Here is a 7,009-nt window from a genome sequence, read left to right on the forward strand (position 1 = left end):
CAAAAGAGAGATAGCCAAGAGTGGGGGGAGGGAGGCGGTCACAGAGAAGGTGATATTAGGCTGGGTTTTGAATTATGTGTTGTTATTTATCAAGTTGGGAAAGCATCAAAGGTGTCACAGCTGGAGAAACAGTTCACACAATGGCAATGAGAGAGCAAGGTGTGTTTAATGAGGGGGGTGATTCCGTATTGAAAAAGCATGAGGCTGGAGGAGGTGAATGACAGTAGGTGGAACAGGAAAGCTAGGGCACACTGGAATGTGAAGGGCATGGTATGCCATTCTAAGTAAGGAATGTGGCCACTGATGATTTTTAAAAAGAGAAGGTCCCACTGGATGGAGAGGAGATGGAGTCGGAATGCTTAGGTTCAAGTGGCACCTGGATGGCTCAGTTGGTTAAGCATGTGACTCTTGATCTCAGTTCAGGTATTGATCTCATGGTTATGAGTTTAAACCCCACTTTGGGTTCTATGCTGGGCATGAGCCTATTTAAAAACAAAACAAAACAAAACTTAGCTTCAAGACCTAGTTTTGTCATTTACTATGTGATCTTAGGGACTCCCATGTCCTCAATTTCCCAACTGAAATTTATAACCACCTCAGAGTTGTTATGAGATTCAAATAAGATATGTAACTGAAAGTGCTTGATAAACCATGAAGGTAACTACTATAAATGTTAGTTATTATTAACTTAGTATAGCTCGTTAGAGCTGCCATAACAAATACCACAGACTGGGTGGCTTAAACAACAGAAATTTATTTTCTTACAGTTCTAGGGGCTACAAGTCCCAGATTAAGACGTTAGCAGAGTTGATTTCATTCTGGGACCTCTCTCTTTGGTTTGTAGATGGCTGTCTTCTCACTGTGTCTTAACGTGGCTTTCTCTCTGTGCATGTCTGTGTCCTAATCTCTTTTCATAAGAACATCAGTCATAATGGATTAGGGCCATCCTAATGACCTCATTTTACTTTAATTACCTCTTTAAGGGTTTCTTACTGGAGCTTAGGATTTCAACACATGCATTTTGCAGGTGACACAATTCAGCCTATAAGTAACAGTATATAAGAAAAAAATGTTAACAACTCCATAATGTCTACTCAGGTAATGCCAAAGGCCAAATGGAAAACCCCAGTTATTTTCTGACTATACTATCTAAATAGAAAATGGAGTCATGGACTCATTCTCACATCTTCTTCCCCATGAAATGGATCCCTGGTCAGAGGCCATGTTGAGTGGGACTTCCTGTCTGTGGATCAAGCTTCCCACAAACTTTAAGAAAATGGTGTTGGTTGTGGATCTGTGAACAGGAAAGGCAAACTCATACTTGGAATAAATATTGTTACCTGTGATGACGAATTACTGGCTCTTCCAGGATAGAAAAGACACTTAAGCTGGTCTCTGAAGAATAGTTCCATATGCAGACCCCAGTGTTGGTCTATGCTGCTGACATTCAGAGGTAGCAATAGTTAGACTGGTCCTAGGAAGTGGAAGTCCATGCTTTTGGACCAATTCATAGCCTCTATCTCTGTCACCATAGACAGTCTGTTTCATGTTTCCATCATGTCTGTTCCAGGGTTGACAATGGCAATGCTGGCTAATATCAACTAGTAGCTGAGAAATTTTGTTTACTTTGTTCAGCACTTGTGTTGGATGCTTGCAGCAGGCATTAACAAATGAATCAAAAATCCTCACACTCAGTGCCTATTCCCTATGACTTGCTACATGCCTCTGTTCTTTGCCTCCAATATTCTATATTCCTGACTAGATGATCAGACCATGGGCCACTGCCAAGAGTCCGTATATATTCTTACCTCAGATCATATTTCCTTCCACACCACCCCATAGAGTGTGGAGTGAATTACTGATTGGTAAATTTGAAGAAGATGAGCATGCTCCTTCCTTGATTCTCTTTGAAATCTACCTTTCTGCTGAGAACATACCTTCTGGGCTGTTCCTCTATGCTGTGAATTTTACAGGGATAGCATAGGGTCAGCTGGTACTGCCTGTGAGTGGGTAAGGCAGTTTGTTCAGTTCTGCTGCTAAACTACATCCTCCAATCAGCCTTTGTCAGTAATTGAGGTGATGTTTTGATCCCCAACTGCCCACTTCTTGCATCTTTCTCTTACTTAGCTCCAGGCCCTAGAAAATGTTACTGATTATGCAACTGAAACCCCAACCGAAAGTATCAAAGCTGGGGTTTTGGCAAGCAAATGGGCATTGTTTCTTTACTCTAACATCTGTCCAGAGAGGCAGGCACGTCCCTAGGCCTAGGGAATTATAGGAATATTTGATGTCATGGTGGACACAAGGGCCAAAGAAGCTCAGAAGAACACTATCCCTTGACAGAAAGTTTTGAGTGACAGTGTGGTCTGGGTAAGATGCAGGCAGGTGCAGTGTGGGCACCTCATCTTCTCAGCCCCCTGCAGGCCTCCTTTCTAGGAGGCTGAAACGAAAAGAGCTAAGGCCAGTCTCCCGCAGCGACCCAGATTCTTTGAACACATACCCATAGTTCATTTGGATCACATCATGGAGAGAACTTTGCAAGAATCAGAGTGAAAATATTTTTCCTAATTCTCTTTGAAAGACCAAATATTTTTCTTTACATGCGTTTTTGTTGATGGTTATAGAAAGAGTCCTTCTATACGTTCAGTGCTACACAAATATTAATTGCCTATTGCATTTGAGGTGTTTACTAGGCAATAGAGAGAGAGAGAAAGAGAGAGAGAGATGCAGTTAAGCCTGTCACATTTTTTACAAGTATTTCTTTAATGACTAGTATGGAACAAATAACTTTTTTCTTTTCAAACCATTGTTGAAACACTTTTGCTCAAGGCAATAATTTTTAGGAAAGAAGAAGTTCACATGTAAGTGTGGGAACCTGAGCACTTGTTTTCACCACAAAATGCAAGTGACTTGTGTTTTTGTTCTAAATAAAAGAAACAGAATGCATTTGATGTTCACTCTCTTAATTTTCCCAGTACCAACAGTTTCCCCACATCTGGCGTTTTGGTGGCTACACCTGGGGCATCATAAAACTGAAAACAGATGTCTGGGCTCCTAAAAAGCAGAAGTAAGTGTCAGATTCAATCAGAGAAGCAATGGGAAAATCGTAGGGCAAAGCCTGTGTTTAACCACAAGGTGCCAAATTTGATCAAGGGATGCTGCAGACTAAGTAAGAGAAGCCACAGATGAATAGTTGGGAAAGGAGGACAGGCAGAGGAGAATGAAGATGGAGGTAAGAGATAGGAAAGCAGATCTAGATCAATCCAGTGTACTTTGGCTGGATGGGGTGCTTTGGGATTTGGGTTGTTTTGAGTGAACCCTTTGCCAGTATTGTTCCTCTCACCTCCCTGTACTTGCCCAGTGTTTGACACCTGTAACATGCATGCATTCATAGGCTAAATACTATGGCAGTTAAAGCCTGAGCTTTGGAGTCAGGAAACCTGGTGTCAAGACTCAGCTCCATTATTTAGCACTGTGTGACCATTAATTAACAATTAATAGCAGCTCTGACTCTTAGTTTCTTTGTCTGTAAAATGGAGCTAATAAGAGATTCTTTCACATAGAAAGGTGAGGTGATGATTATATGAGATAATATATTACAGAGTTCTTAGCACAATGACTGGCACAGAATGAGTTCCAAAAAACTCATTATTAACCTAGGTTAATTGACTGAGCTCTGGAAAGACCTATATGGGTGTGGAAGTGTCTTTGTTTACTTCTTGCCTTCACCAAAGCCATTCTGTTTCCATCTATTTTATATATTTGTCTTCTGTAAATATTTGGAGTGGAGCTATGCTTTAAAAAATCCCTTTAAGGGGCGCCTGGGTGGCTCAGTTGGTTAAGCGTTCGACTTCGCTCAGGTCATGATCAAGTTCGAGCCCCGCATCAGGCTCTGTGCTGACAGATGAGAGCCTGGAGCCTGCTTCGGATTCTGTGTCTCCCTCTCTCTCTGCCCCTCCCCCACTCATACTCTGTTTCTCTCTCTCTCTCAAAAATAAATAAACATTTAAAAAAAAACTTTAAAAGAAAATAAAATCATGATCTAAATCATTGCTATAAATCTTGAGTTAGGCGACTCAAAGAACTGGCCCAGGATACTCTACTAGAAAATTCCCTCCACACTGGTAGAGAATACCCTTTGGGTACAATGTCCTGTCAACTGTGAAGAAACTTGTAGTACCATCATGCTGCCTACACTTTAACATCTCAAAGGGGACCAAGGGAAATTTCTGTCAACTGCCCTGCTTTAGTCAAGAAACATTGCAGCAGGGGCGCCTGGGTGGCGTAGTCGGTTAAGCGTCCGACTTCAGCCAGGTCACGATCTCGTGGTCCGTGAGTTCGAGCCCCGCGTCCGGCTCTGGGCTGATGGCTCAGAGCCTGGAGCCTGTTTCTGATTCTGTGTCTCCCTCTCTCTCTGCCCCTCCCCCGTTCATGCTCTGTCTCTCTCTGTCCCAAAAATAAATAAAAACGTTGAAAAAAAATTAAAAAAAAAAAAGAAACATTGCAGCAAGAGCATTTCCTCGATCTATCAGCCTGCTTGATATAAAAAGAAGCAACATTTTTCCCAAGGCAGCTTCCCAGTTCACAGATGGTCAATGCTGGCAATGATCATTTACAGATTCTTAGATTACTAACACAGACTTATTTTCTTTCAATAAAGAATCTTTTAGATATAGCTTGGATTAATGTCATCCATGATAAAGGTGTACCCTGGATAAGGACTCCAATACCATGGGAATTTATGTAAATCAAATAAAGGAAATGGAAAGTGGGTATAGAAAAGCTTTGATTTCCATAGTTTTATGCCCAGGAAGTTTAATCAAAAGGGAAGTTTAAATTTTTTTTCTTTCTGGCATTAGTTATACAGTAAAAAAAAAAAAAAAAAAAAAAAGCTAGGCATGCCTGGGCAGCTCAGTCAGTTAGGCGTCTGACTTTAGCTCAGGTCATGATCTCCTGGTTTGTGAGTTTGAGCCACAAGTCAGGCTTTGTGCTGACAGCTCTGAATTCTCTATCTCCATCTTTTTCTGCCCCTCCTCTGCTTATTCTCTCTCTCTCTCAAAAATGAATATTAAAAAAATGTTTTAACTTAAAAAAAACAGCTAAATGCATCATTATTTTATTTTAAAGTTTGCTTATTTATTTTGAGAGAGAACAAGCAGGGGAAGGGCAGAGAGAGGAGAGAATCCCAAGCAGGCTCTGCTCTGATAGCACCTGTGGGGCTTCATCTCATAAACTGTGAGATCATGTCTTGAGCTGAAATCAAGAGTCAGATGCTTAACCGACTGCATCATTATTTTAAAAGGTTGGATTGGTGCATCTATCCACCCACTGAGTATTCTTAATGTAGAAGATGATCCCAGGTGGGCTCTCTGATTGTTCTATACTTGAACAATGCCATGAAAAGTGGTCTGGATTGTGTTATCCCTACCTGCACCTCCTTTTACCAAAAGGTAGTATATCAACCATCTGCACAGGGATAAAATTTACACTTGCATCATGCAGTTTTGTTTTGTTTTTTTAAAGGATGTTGTTTTGATAGCAGAGCTTGTGACACAAAAGTGAATTGTATAACTTTAAAAGGGCAGGCATCTAGAGAAATAATAAATTCATCGGATTTATTTGACAAGATGAAAATAAGGGTTTTTTTTTAAGAAGCAGAAATATGTCTTTGATGATATATAGAAGAGTCTGGGAATCTTACTCTAGAAACTAAGTAAATAAAATACTTACATTTGGTCAGAGAATAGTGTATATTGATAATCAAACACCACATGCACTATAAATACCAGTTCTGGGAATTAAATCTTCAAAGCACTCAGAGCTCTTCAGTTCTAAAATCTTCCTTCGAAAGCCTCTTACTTGAACCCAGACCAAAGCACTCTCATCGCCTTTTTTCTAAATATTCAGATAAAACTTATCACCAGTTCAGACTTTTCATAATGAGGGAGATCATTTGCCTACCTTATAATAAAATGACACAGTGCTTATGTTTTTTTTTTTTCAACGTTTATTTATTTTTGGGACAGAGAGAGACAGAGCATGAACGGGGGAGGGGCAGAGAGAGAGGGAGACACAGAATCGGAAACAGGCTCCAGGCTCCGAGCCATCAGCCCAGAGCCTGATGCGGGGCTCGAACTCACAGACCGCAAGATCGTGACCTGGCTGAAGTCGGACGCTTAACCGACTGCGCCACCCAGGCACCCCCACAGTGCTTATGTTTAAAACTGGATTTGTAAAATTGCATAGTATAAATAACAATAAGAAGTGAACCACTTTTTACGGACACCCTGTAGCTTTATAGTTTTTAATCCAAACTTAAATTTTTATATTTCTTCCTTATGGCAAAAATCACAAGCCACCATATACACAGACGACACAGTGCGTTGGGTTGGCTCTCCCATAGCCTTTGAGGTGTATTACAAGAGTCCCAGCCATTATCATCTTTCTCCTGATCTGTTTTGAAAAAAATTTTTTCGTACATTTTGGCTGCAGTATTGGTGGTAGAATATACTATATTATGGATCATCTCTACTTCTGTATTTATTTATTACTAGACCTCAACCACAGGCTTCTTTTTCCCCTTCTACCTCTTTGCCTGTAGGATGTACTGTATGTAGTTGCATACTTTGTATTAATATATCAGAAATCTACAAACCTGTTTTCTACTTTTTCTACTGTTGGATACTTATAATCAAGGCTTTCATGAGGGTGTTGAATAAATTTAGTTTTATTAGAAAATTTTAAAAAATCTCCAAAGCACTGAAATGTAATGTTATTAAAATAAAATTGAATGTAATGTCACCATTTAAAGATTTTGAATTACTGCTTCAGTCCCAGGGCTATATATGAAACTCCATAATCATTACATAGTAGGTTAAAAAGGGAAGTGTCAGGGGCGCCTGGGTGGCTCAGTCCGTTAAGTGTCTGACTTCGGCTCAGGTCATGATCTTGTGGTCCGTGGGTTTGAGCCCTGTGTTGAGCTCTGTGCTGACAGTTTAGAGCCTGGAGC

This window comes from Prionailurus bengalensis, chromosome C1 (assembly GCF_016509475.1).
Source record: "Prionailurus bengalensis isolate Pbe53 chromosome C1, Fcat_Pben_1.1_paternal_pri, whole genome shotgun sequence".
In the NCBI taxonomy this organism is placed as follows: Eukaryota; Metazoa; Chordata; class Mammalia; order Carnivora; family Felidae; genus Prionailurus; species Prionailurus bengalensis.